Consider the following 13575-nt stretch of genomic DNA (forward strand, 5'->3'; position numbering starts at 1 on the left):
GTTGATAAGAAGTAGAGGGACTGGGTGACTCGGTTGGGTGTCCGACTCTGGATTTTGGCTCAGGTCATGATCTCAGGGTCCTGGAATCAGCCCACGTTGGGTTCCATGCGGGGTATGGAGCCTGCTTAAGATTCTGTGCCCCCCCCCCCCCGGCTTGCTCATATGCACACGAGCTCGCTCGCTCTCTCTCTCTCACAAAAAAAGTAGAGGGAGCTGGCTAGGAGGTTGGTTGGGATCAGATTTGGGAGTAATAGCAATTGGAGGTATAGGTTGTCTAGCTCTTGCCTGGACAGAAGCAATGAGATTTGGAGATTTAATGTGTGAAATTTAATGATAACTAGATGTAGCACTAACATTTTAGTTTTGGTTTTATTTTGAAGGTGAGAGTATGTTTCACTGTAGATTATTATAAAAGAATTTGATTTTTAAAATATTTTCTCTTCTAAATTATTTGAGAACTATGTACAAAACACAAGTTGTCAATAACAGTTCATTTATAGAACTAAGAATGAATTTTTGATGTAAGAAAATATACCAGGATGTATCACATTTATTTTTTTTTTTAAGATTTTATTTATTTGTCAGAGAGAGAGAGAATGCACGCACAAGCAGGGGAAGTAGCAGGCAGAGGGAGAAGCAGGCTCCCTGCTGAGCAAGGAGCCTGATGTGGGACTCGATCTCAGGACCCTGGGATCATGACTCTAGCTGAAGGCAGAAGCTTAACTGACTGAGCCACCCAAGCGCCCTTCAAATTTGTGTGTAATTGGTTATTTACCATGGGTCAAATTGCTAAACTTTAATTCCTTCTGTGACACTGACATAAAGCTGGTGTTAAAATACATTTTGAGTTTTGTTTAGATTGAGAATCCATGAAAAACAGTTTCACTTTGAATTACTGGATTTTAGAAGTTGGTATGAAACTGTATTTAAGGAGCTTTTTTCTTTTCTACATTTCAGTATAATTAGATTAAAAACTGAAATTGGCAAGTTCTTTTTAACCTTGCAAAAAAAGCTTATTTGTGTGTATGTATGTCTTAAAGTTCAGGCTTTTAATACTTAATTCATTAATACAAAAAGAACATTTGGCAATTTGTGTTTTTTTCCTGCTCTAGAGAAGGTGTTCATTTGAAATAGAGATAAAATTACAGTATCACAGTAATTAATATTGCTGAATCAGATTCAAAAGACATGGAGAAATTACCATTTTTATTTGATGTAGCAGTTTTACTTGGGAGTTCGTACACTTATCCAGTCATAAAATTCTAAATTATTGGATTAACGTCGTAATTGGTCCTGGCCAATCTGGGTGAGGAAGGTCCCCACCTTTTACCGGGCTTTTACCATCTTTCCTTTTTACCTAAATGCCTTACTACTATTCCAAGCAAACTGGATTATTCTTTAGGTACTAATCCATTGGTTAGTATTCACCAGTGTTTCTTTTTTTATTATGAATTATTGACATCAGTTTTGTTCATTTTGGGGATCTTATGTTCATTATTTTCATTTCATTGTTACCTTTAAAAGATAGTGAAAGCTACAAGTGTGCATATTGTATTTGAATACAGACAGATTTTATGGCAGTGCAAATCACTGACTCTCTGACAATTTTCTTTTCTAAATGAGAACATAATACAGTGAATACTTTCAGTTATTTTAGCAAAACCTACATTCGGTAGGCTGTGTGACCCGTTAAATGTAAAACATATCACGTGATGTAGAGGGTAGGAAGATGGGACCTAGGAAGCCAATTTGTGAATCTAGGAGTATATAGAATATTACTGAACATTTAAGTAATACTTCCTAAAAAAATAGGTTAGTGACATTAGAAATTCTCCATTGGCTAACATTATGTTTTTATTAGGCAAATACCACAAATGACTTAAAAAAATTTTTTTCCCTATTATTCAGCAAGCATTTGTGGAGCTGTCAGGCATAGTGTTGAGAGTTGGAATTTATAATGACAAAACAGGTATGTAATTCTGTTGTAGAGTTAAGAACACTTACTAACCCATCTCATATTTTTTTTCTTTAGGAATTGCATTTTGTGAAAAAGGAACAAAAAAGAATTTTCTGCAAGGATCATATTAAGTGCACTTTTTTGCTGATAACATCATTTCTAGTAAGACATTTTTCATTTTTCTTTGTTATGAAGTAAACAATGGAAATTTTTTTCCTTTTTTAAAAATCAGACTGTCTTGTGAGCCTGAATAGTAGTCTTCTGGGAGTTTATTTTGGGGTTTAGTGTAGATTATTTAAGGAAATTTGTAAAGTCCACTTGAAGTGCATTCTATTGTATACTGACAGTTTCTCGTATATTTTGTCTGATATTGCGAAGATAATCCTAACTTTTTCATCTTTCTCACTTCATCTTCCATATCATTTACCTTTATTTTAAAAAAAGAAAAAAAATCTAAAGTAAGTAGTCCATATTTACTGTGACAATAACATAAAGTGTTAGAGGAGAAAGTGCAGATTTGAGGACGTGAGTTAGATATAAGCTGAGAAAGATTTTCAGATGAAAGATGAAGTGGACAAATATTTCTTGAAATACCTTAGGAAGGGTCAAAGAAAAAAAATTAAACAGAGTTAAGAGATTTTCTTAAAAATGTAGACTTGTGTTTGTAACTTGAATTTGCCACCTTAAATCATAGGCGCCATATTTGCAAAGCCCCGGAGTAGGCTGTTTGACTTAAAAACTTAAAATGGTCTAGGTTAATGGTTCCAATTTGTAAGACGTATAGTCCTCTTCAAAAGTTTTCGTGACTGAAACTTTGTCTGATTTTCTCCTTGTATTCAAAATGGAGAAGTTAATTATATTAACACCAGAATATTTTGAAATAATAAAATTTTGAAAAATGTTAGTAGGGGATAGTTTTTGATGTGTTTTAAGTTAACATTAACATTTTAAATATTAGACATCATTGATTGTGCCTTGTGATTATATCAGTAAAAAACGGGAATGGTACTTGACATTTGTTTTTTTTACTTGTTTTAGGAACAGTTCTATTTAACATAAAGTGTAAATTTTTTTGAGTGTTAAGTGGTATTAAAAATTTATGAACTTACAAAATGAGTTCTTCGTTAAAGTACTTTATTCTGATACCAGTTTCTTCTTTAAAATTTTTTATTTTCAAATTTTTTATTTTTTCGAGAGAGAGGGAAGGGGAGGGAGAGAGAGAAGGTGAGAGAGAGAGGGAGGGAGGGAGTGGGGAGGGGCAGAGGGAAAGGGAGAGAGAGAATCTTAAGCAGGCTTCACGTACAGTGCAGAGCCCGATGTGGGGCTCTATCTCACAACCCTGGGATCATGATCTGAGCCAAAATCAAGAGTCAAGAAGGATGCTTAACGAACTGAGCCACTCAGGCACCCCATGCTGCTGGTTTCTTATGGTTATATATTTTTCTTTTAAAACCTTGACAGAGGAAGAGCCCATTTTATGATATCTTTCAGTTTGGGGAACTAGGAGAAAAGGCATTATTTTTTCAGTTGAAGCAAAGTATCCTTCAGTCCAGAACTTGTATACCACAGGCAGGATGGGAATAATAAGAGTCTCATTCCCATTTTTAAATATAAACCTTGGTTAGTGTTCTGTAAATCTTTGAATATTTATTTTTTCTTTTTATCTTATTGACATTTCTTTTGTCCAGTAACTGTTCAAAACTAAGTGATTTGAGTTAAAGCACTGTAGGAATTTAGCCATTTTGATGCCCATAGTTCAGAACTCTGCACCTTCTGTGAACCTCAGGGATGGCTGTGGGCATAACTTCAGCTGTTATATTTTGGGTCCTGTTTAAACTTAAGGGAATCCTTTATGATGCTTCTTCCACTAGGCTCTATGTCTGTGGTTGTATACAGTGTCTTATTCTTCATGGCAGGCTTCTATGGCTCTGGGGGTTGTACTTGAGTTAATAACTACTTGCTTAGGAGTTACTCTGAGTACTTAGATGGGAAATGCTTTTCTTTTTAATAGATTCATGTGTTGACTGAAGAGCTTCAGATTAGGAGTTTTCCCTATAATTCTGCCCTAAGTTGGGGTAGAAATTGGGGAGGCTGGTATAGAGATTGGGCAAATTTTTTTCTACCTTTTTTCCTTTCCCTTGTGTCTTGGAACTGCAGTGGGCTCTTATATTTTAGGTCTGTGATCACTTTTGAGTTAATTTTTGTATATGGTATGAAGTAAGGGCAAGGTTTATTTCTTTGCATATGGAAATCAAATTTTTCCAGAAGCAATTTTGAGAAGATTATATTTTTTCCCTGTTGAATTACCTTGGTACCTTTGTTGAAAATCAGCTGACCATTATATGTGGGTCTTTTTTAGGACTTTTCATTTTATTGATCTGTTTATGTATGACAATAGGGCACTGTCTTGATTACTGTAGCTGTGTAGTATGTCTTAAAATCAGGTAGCGTACATCCTCCACCTTTGTTCTTCTGTTTCTAAGTTGTTTTTCTACTCTGCATCCTTTCCATTTCTTTTTGTGTATTTTAGAATCAGCTTGTCAGTTTTTACGAAAAAGCTTAATGAGATTTCAGTTGTGAATGCTTTTATCCTAGAGGCTACACTGGGGAGAATTGACCTGCTAAGGGTGTTGAGTCTTCTGATACATGAACTTGGTACCTCTCTCTGTTTAAGTTGTCTTTAGTTTTTCTTAGAGTTTTGTTTTCGGTGTAGATGTATTACACCTATTTTGTTATGTTTATCTCCGTTTTATGTTATTGTAGGTGGTAATGTAAAGGAGATCAGTTTTCAGTTGTTTGTATGTAAACTTATAATTGATTTTTGTATTAAACTTTGTAATTTGTGATTCAAGCTTATTATTAGTTCCAGTAACATTTTTTAAAAAGATGTATTTATTTTAGAGAGAGAGTGAGACAGAAAGAGGGCATGAGTGGGAGGGGCAGAGGGGGAGAGACTCTGTATGGAGCCAGACGTGGGACTCCATCTCATGACCCTGAGACCACGACCTGAGCTGAAACCAAGAATTGATGCTTAACTCACTGCTCCACCCAGGCTCCCTGTTCTAGTGACATTTTTTATAGTCCTTCAGATGTTCTTTGTAGACCATCATCTTGTCTGTGAATAAAGATTCCCTTAACTTTTTTATCCTTTTATTTTTTTGCTTGCTTTATTGCACTAATAGTCCCAGTGCAATGTTGAATACAAGTGGTGAGCTGACATTCTTCCCTTACTCCTGATGTTAGGTCAAAAACATTCAGCTTTTCACCACTAAGTATGATGTTAACTATAGATTTTTAACAGATACCCTTTCCGAGAGTAAGTTCTCTTCTGTTCATAGCTTGCTGAGAATTTTTTTTTTCTTATCGTGAATGGGTATTGAATTTTTATCAGTTTTTCCGCATCTATTGAGATGATTACATGTTTTTTTTTCTCTTATCTATTAATGTAGTTAGTTATGTTGACTTTTTTGAATATCAAACTAAAGAATCTTGCATTTCTGAGATAATCTCCACTTGGTCATGACTTGTTACACTTTATATGTTGCTGGATCAATTTGCTAAAATTTAGCTAACGTTTTTTCATCTGTGCTCATAGTAGGTATTGGTTTGTAGTTTTTTTAACAATGTTTTGTCTGGTTTTCGTATCTGGGTAAAGAGTGAGTTGGAGAGATTTCCTCGTCTGGAAAAGTTTCCATGCATTTGGTGTTACTGTCTCTTTAACTGTTCGGTAGAATTCACTAATGAAGACCTCTGGGTTTGGAGTTTCTCTGTGGGAAGTTTTGTTTTGTTTTGTTTTTAATATTTATGTTTTAAAGATTTTATTTATTTGACACAGAGAGAGAGAGAGGGAGAAAGAACGAGCAGGGGAAGTGGCAGGCAGAGGGGAAAGCAGGCTCCCGGCTGAGCAAGGAGCCTGATGTGGGGTTGATCCCAGGACCCTGGGATCGTGACCTGAGCTGAAGGCAGACACTTAACTGACTGAGCCACCCAGGTGTCCCTGTGGGAAGGTTTTAACTATGAACTCAATTTCTTTAATTTGGGCTATTCAGATTTATAGTAATTCTTCTTGAATAAGCTTCAGTTGTTTGTGTCTTTCAAGTAAATTTGTCCATTTCAGGTAAATTGCTTTATTTATTGGCATAAGGTTGCATATTATAATCCCTTACTCTTTTTAATGTTTGAAGGATTTATAATGATATCCCCTCTCTTGTTCTGGTATTAGAGATTTTCCTTCTTTTTCTAAAGGAGCAATTATTAAAATTTTCCTTTTTCTGCATTTTACAAAGTTTGTTTTGTATTCATTTACATAAAGTTCAAAGAATTCTTAAATTTGTGATTTTTTTTGATCTATTTAATTGTCATATATTTGGTTAATTTTTTAGATATGTTTCTCTATGTTTCTTTTCTTTTTTCTTTCTTTTTTTTTTTTTTTAAAGATTTTATGTATTTATTTGACAGAGAGAGCGAGAGTGCACATAGCAGGGGGAGAGGGAGAAGTAGGCTCCACACTGAGCAGAAAGCCCGACGTGGGGCTTGATTCTGGGATGGTGGGCACATGACCTGAGCCAAAGGCAGATGGTTAACCTACTGAACTACCCAGGCGCCCTGTTTCTCTGTGTTTTTAGTTTATGTTGTGGTCCAAGAACATATTTTGTGTATTTATTATAAAGTGTAGAATGTTGTCTGTGTTAGTGAATGTTTTGTGGGCATTTAAAAAGAATGTGTATTGTGCTGTTGTAGAGTAGAACTTTCTAAAAATGTTAATTAGGTCAAATTGGTTGATAGTGTTTTTCAAAATTTATCCCTCTGATTTTCTGTTTGTTTCAGTAATTGCTGAGAGAGGAGTGTGGAGTCTTCAGCTTTAATTATGGACTTGTCTGTTTTCCTTTCACTTCTTGGTTCATGTATTTTGAAGCTCTAATATTCGGTGCATGCATATTTAGTTTTCTTCTATATTCTCGATGAATTGGGTTCTGTATCTTGAGATGTCCCTCTTTATCTTTGGTAATATATTGTGAGATCATTTCTGAAATAGCCTGCATAGTTCCTGAATACAGTCTGCTGTTTTTCTTATTCTGCACCCCCACCAACCCCCATGTCATTTTTCTGTTTTCTTTGGTCTAAGACTTTTTCAATGATTATGTTTTAGTCATTTGATTATGATGTGCCTTAGTATGGTTTTCTTTGAGAAAATCCTTCTTAGGTTTTATTGAGTGTCTTTTTTTGTTGTTGTTGTTTAAACCAAATTTGGAAAAATATTGGCACTATTTCTTCAAATATCTCACCCCAGGGTTGGGTTTTTTGTGTGTGTGTGTGTGTTTTTAATTTTTTTGTTTGTTTGTTTTTTGAGGTGGGAGAGAGAATTTTATACATTTGATATTGTCTCAGCCCTTGTACTTTGTTTTTTTTCTCTTTTTCCTTTTTGGATGGTTAATATTATATTTCTAGGTTCACTGATCTTTTCTTCTGTAATATATTATGTGTTCTTAACCTCATCCAGTGTGTTTTTTATTTCTGATAATTATTTTTTATCTCTGGAAGTTTTATTTCTTCCATTTCTCTTCTCATAATGTTACTGTTTTCCTTTACCTGTTTTAACATTTAGAGCTTATTTATAATCATTTTTTTAATGCCCTCATCTGTTAATTCCATTAACTTTATCATTCCTGAGTTTCTTTATATTGATTGACTTTTCTTCTTAGTATGGGGCACATTTCCTGTTTCTTTTCATTCCCTATAATTTTTGTTTGGATGCTGGACATTGTGGTGTGATATAGTTGAGTGAAGAAATTTTTGTATTATTTTACATAGTGGTGAGCTTTGTTTTTGTATTCATGTAAGTTACTTGGTATCAGCTAAATCCTTCAGAGGCATTTTTGTTTTTAAAGCATTGTTAGCATTGGTCCAGAACATTCTTTATGTAGTTAGTTGCCCATCAAGATTATGTCTTTCTGAACATTATAGTCTATGCCCATTTGAGGCTTATTCTCGATGTAATCCTAACCAATGTTATAAAATTTTCATTAGTTTGTCTGTTTTCGTTTTGTGTTTTGAAGGAAATTTTTTGGCCCAAGAATAGCTTAGGTAGTCTTGCAAGAAAAGATCAAATCAGAAGGATTTTTTTAATTCAATACTTATAAATCTACAATAATTACTTTCATGAAATAATGCCGCAAGGATAAACAAAAGAAATAAAGAGCCTGGAATAGGATCAATGTGTGTGTACATGGATGCATGCTTTATGACAAAACTGGCACTATAGAGTAGTAGGGAAAGAATTATTTAACAGATGATCGTAGAACAATTGGTGATCCATACAGAAGAAAATGATTCATCTTCCATACCACAGGCAAAAATCAAGTTAAGATTGATTTGTACATCTCAATGTGAAAGGCCAAACTATAAAACTTTAGAGGCTAGTATAAGGAGAATATGTTCATGATCTTCTGACAGGCAAAGATTTCTTTAAAAGAAATAAAAACCACTAATATAAATAAAACAGTTGATACATTTTTTTACTTTAAGAAATTTTATTCTTGCCAAGTTACCAATAGGAGAATAGTGAAGCAAGCCAGAGTAGAAGAACATATTTGCAATACGTACGACAGACAAAAAGCATGTATCAGAATATTCAAAGCGCTTTTATAAATCAGTATTACAGAGACAATAGAAAAATGACAAGAGACATGAAAAGACACTTCATAAAAGAAATCCAGATATGCAAGAAACATGGGGAAAATGTGTTTAACCTCATTAGTAACATGAGAAATATAAATTAAAACTGAAGAAGCTTCATCATAAACCACTGGAGTGGCTAAAATTAAAATAGAGAGGGACAGTACAAGTTTTGGAGAGGATGTTAAGTTATGGGAACTCACTAAACACTGCTAGTGGGAATGTATATTATTACAACCGCTTTAGAAAACACTTTAATATTTGCATACCCTCTGACCCAATAATTTCTTTCCATGGGTATATCCCTGAGAGTAATGTGTGAACATGTGCACTAAGAGATGTGTTAATAACATTGGTAGCTGCGGTATTTGTAATAGCTTCAAACTCATTACATTGTTCACCAGCAGTTGACTGAATAAATAAAATTGTGATCTATTCGTATAACGCAATACTGTTCAGCAGTAAAAGTGGATGAAGTACAGCTACATGCTGCACAGGTGAAATTTGCAAATATGTTTCTCAAAAGAAGCCAGGAACAAAGAATTCATAATTTGTGATTCCATTTATGTAAAATAAAATCAAAACACACAAAAATATAGCAGGTAAGTGTATACATTTTATGTTTATGAACAATTATATGTTAACACCAAAAATGCCAATTCTAATTCATTGCATGCCTATCCACATTTCTGAACTCCTTTCCACATTCATTAAGAGGTACTCTGATTCTGAGTATAATGGTATACCCCAAATCATACTCATTCTTATAAATAAAGATATAACACCATTTATGTACAGATTTGATTCAGGTGATATAAGGTTAAAAGTTTTTAATATATCTAGTGTTTGAATCATAACATAGAGAATTGATATGGTTTCTAGTAATAATAATTCATCTTTATACAGGATATAATTATTGGCAAAGCAGTTTTTCCAGAAATCATTATGACAACCTGAAAAGTATTTGGAATATCTGCATTTCACAAATGAAGGGAATGTTGATCTGGAGAGTAAGTTCGTGGTGATTGGAAGACTAGAACCACATTTTCATTTCCACACCTTGCTTTAACTATGTCCTTTATTTCTCTTGCATGTCCCGTGTGTAGACAGGACATTGCTCTTACGTAGGTGTAATTAATCTGGGAATGAATGATTATGTGTGGATGGGCTTTAATCTTGATGAGGGCAGTTTACAAAGTCTCCTTTCTAATAGTGATTTTAATAATATTGTAACGAGCCGAGAATGCCCTCTGGTTTTATTCTCATAATATTCTGTAAGACTTTGAGCTATATTCTTGTTCTACTTTGTAGAATTGAGTGAGGTAGTAAGGAAGTGAGTCACTGAAAATCACATGACATACCTAGAAATAAAACAAATTTTATAGACTGGTCATTCTACTGAAGTTATAGTATCTTTTTAGTTAGTATTTGGATTATTTATCATGATTAATAATTTATATCATTTAAAAATAATAGTATTTCTTGCTTTAAGGAAGCACAGTTTTATAATTTAGAAAACCTTAAATTCCCTGTACAATGAAATGAAGAGAGTGATATTAACATTAAAAAAATTACTTCGTTTTCATCAAACTTACTTAATTTATGTAGTGAATTTAAGATGCTTAAGTGACCAGTACTTGTAATCAATACACAATTCTTAGCACTCATTACATGTTGTGTAAAACAAGGTCTGTATTTCTCTAATAGGAACAGAGCCTAATAGGAATAGGCTCTTCACATTTTATTCCTAAGCTTCTCAGATTGAGCATTTTGCTTTAGAATGTTTCATCCAAAAGCATAGGGTCAAAGTGCATAAAAATATATAACCTGTTATTAATCAAAGAAATCCAAATTAAGATAGATGCCATATTTAAACCACTCTTTAGATTTTTACATGACTTCTCTCCTCCCCCAACCTATTTATGATTTATTCTCTTGATGATTTTACCTAAAACATTCTAAATAAACACATAGTAAGAAGTGATACTGTGATGTTATGGTTTCAGGTAGGGGCACCAATATCCTGTATTTCATTTGTCTTTTTAACTTTCTAACAAGCAGTTAGTTATTTGGAGGTGTCACAGCCAGGCCACAGCTAGTTTTTACAAACCTAGAAAAAGGCTTATTTCCCAATTTTTGGTGGATGCTGCCCTCTGTGAGTGTTCAGTGCTTAGAAAGTGGAGAACAAATTGGATATCAGTCCCCATTTGCTCTCTCTTGGCCATGCACTTATGTGCGAGGTACAGCCTCTTCATTGTTCATAGTGGCCTTGAGTCATAATGATTTCTTGCCTTTCTTTTGATAGATTTATAGCATTAGGATTTGCAGGTGAGAATATCATAATACAGAATTCTTCAAGCAGTCCCTTTTCTGGTTGGTCAGGGATTATTTTCTCAATGTAGTCTGTACTTGTGTTGATCTTATTTCTTCAATGAGATGTTTGTGTTTTTGAATTTTACCTAAAATTTATAACAATTTAATACAAGTCAGAACTTTATAAAATTAGGTGTGAATGTTTGCAGGGTACATTCTGCCTTTATGAAAGTTACATACAACGATACAGCTGCGTTTTCATGCAATGACCATGAATATATAAGCTCTATAGTTGAACTAAAGTTTGTTTTCCTTGTTGAATCATTTCTTTAAATAGTGACTAATGGCCGTTATTGTGTTCATACAACGTATCATTGTATTTTTAAAATGTGTAATTAAATACAACATGTACAATTCTGACTGAAATGGAATGCTTTAGTCATTTTCCATAAAACAGGAGTTTAATGATAGTCTTAAATTAATTTAGAGTTTTGAATTTTTGCCTGGATTTAATTGTTTGTAAGCTGTAATGAAAACATCCTATTTAGAGGAACAAAGAAGAATGTTCTTATATTAAAAGTAACTGAAAGATAATTCCATAAGGTCAAAAACCTCTGATTGCATTAAAATTAACAGTAAGATAGTTTCCCCCAAGGTTGTCTGGCAAACTTATTGTACACCATGAGTGGTTTTTTGTTTGTATATTTTGTAAAGGAATATATATAGGGCATTGTGTGTGTGTGTGTGTGTGTGTGTGTGTGTGTGTGTAATCTAGTTGCTTTGGCCAATACTGACATTGGGATTAAAATTATTTGACATTGGTTGATTCTGAATTCTCAAAAAGCTCTTTTAGCAAAGTGGGTTTAGCAAAGTAGGGTTTCTTGCTTGTTTAGATCAATTTTTTTTCCTGTTTTAGTAGATCATAATTAAAGGATCCATGGTATTTATACTTAAATACAGTTAACTTTTCTAATTACTTTTTTTTATATCATTGAAAGTTCTTGAAATCAAGTGTGATGTAGAATATTAGCAGTGAAATCTGTAAATGAAATTAAACAATTCTATTTATAATAACATCAAAAGGATAAAATACTTAGGAGTAAATTTAACAAAAGAAGTGCAACACCTGTACACCAAAAACTGCAAAACATCATTGAAAGAAATTAAAGAAGACCTAAATAAATGCAAAAATAGATTACTGTACTTACGGTTTAGAAGACTTAATATTATTAAGATTGCAGTACTCCCCACATTCAATAACATAGAGTTACCATATGACCCATCAGTTCTGCTGCTAGGTTTATATCCAAGAGAATTGAAAACACGTCCACACGCACACATACATGTTCATAACAGCATTATTCATAATAGAGGGGAAACAACCCAAATTTCTGTCAGCTGTTGAATGGATAAATGAAATGTGGCATTTCCATAAAATACAATAAAATTCAGCCAAAAAGGGAGCGAGGTACTGCTAATACTTAACACAGATGAACTTTGAAAACATTATGCTGAGTGAAAGAAGACACAAAAGGCTTCATACTGTATGATTCCATTTGTTTGAAATATTTCAAATAGGCAAATCCATAGAGACAGAAAGTTATTCCCAGGAGTTGTGGAGAGGGAGAAATGAGGAGTGATTGTTAATGGGCATTGAGTTTCTATTGGAGATGACAAAAATACTCTAGAATTAGATAGTGGGGGTGGTTGTACAACTTTGTGAATATAGTAAGACTTCAAAAGGTGAGTTTTATGACATATGTGAATTATACCTCAATTAAAAAAAATCACATGGAAATGAAAAGAATGGCCTACTTCTGATCTAATTTATTATCGAACCAGGATGTTTTTGAGAGTGGGGGGTATCACTTAATAATTACTCCTGCACAATACACATAAAGCTGGCTGTCCCAGCCAAACTAGTATGTATGTTCTCCCTGCTTTTTGGTGTATATAAACTATTTTTCCCCCTCATTGAAGAAATAAGAATAATATAAAATTCTTCTAATATCCTTCTTTATCAAATGTGGGAAAAAAGAAAAAGATTAAGAAAGCCATGTAATTCAAAGAAATGGGAGAGAAGGTATTAATGAAATTGAGGATTAATGTGTGTGTTAAGTGCAGTGTGTAAATCTAATATAATTAGGACTTTACTCATTTATGTGATTTTTGTCACTTCACTCTCACACATAGCCAATCAGTGTTCGAATGAGTAAGGAGTTTTGTGTTGTGATATAATAAAACAGTTTCTCTAAACTAGAGATGTGTATCATAATCTGTGGAGCTTTTAAAAATTATTCGTGCTTGGGCATTAGTCTCAATTATGATTTGATAGTTTTATTGTGGGGTTAGGGTAAGTTCATGCATGCAAAATATGTTTTAGCTCTCCAGTTGAATCTAGTATTCATTTAAATTGAGAATTGCTACATTAAATCAATGAGTTTTATTGATCCACTTATTAAGGTATATAATTATTATTGTTTTGTGCATAAATAGTAAGCAGCAGTAGCAATTGAGAGAATCTCATTCTAACTACACTCACCTACCATTCCCCTCTCCTCCCGGGCCAGCCCTGTGTATTGGTAATGCAGAAATTGTGATTCTTTTAATTCTCCCAAGCATTGAGATGG

General features: G+C 33.5%; 2 protein-coding genes across 12 annotated transcripts in view; one reads left to right on the top strand and one right to left on the bottom strand.

Moving 5' to 3' along the window:
• Positions 1 to 13575, top strand: part of MEF2A (myocyte enhancer factor 2A) — a 163165-nt gene that overhangs the window by 29376 nt on the left and 120214 nt on the right. For 10 of the 11 annotated variants that reach the window (XM_087856707.1, XM_087856709.1, XM_087856710.1 and 7 more), the window contains exon 2: positions 2033 to 2119. The exons of the other annotated variant lie outside the window; for it this stretch is intronic. The gene's annotated coding sequence lies outside the window, so the exon portion shown is untranslated. The remainder of the gene's footprint in view (positions 1 to 2032; positions 2120 to 13575) is intronic. 11 annotated transcript variants of the gene reach the window in all.
• Positions 1 to 13575, bottom strand: part of LOC148107568 (large ribosomal subunit protein uL22-like) — a 53907-nt gene that overhangs the window by 28073 nt on the left and 12259 nt on the right. The window lies entirely within an intron of this gene.

This window comes from Ursus americanus, chromosome 28 (genome assembly GCF_024610735.1).
Source record: "Ursus americanus isolate L20-20 chromosome 28, mUrsAme1.1.p, whole genome shotgun sequence".
Classification (NCBI taxonomy): domain Eukaryota; kingdom Metazoa; phylum Chordata; class Mammalia; order Carnivora; family Ursidae; genus Ursus; species Ursus americanus.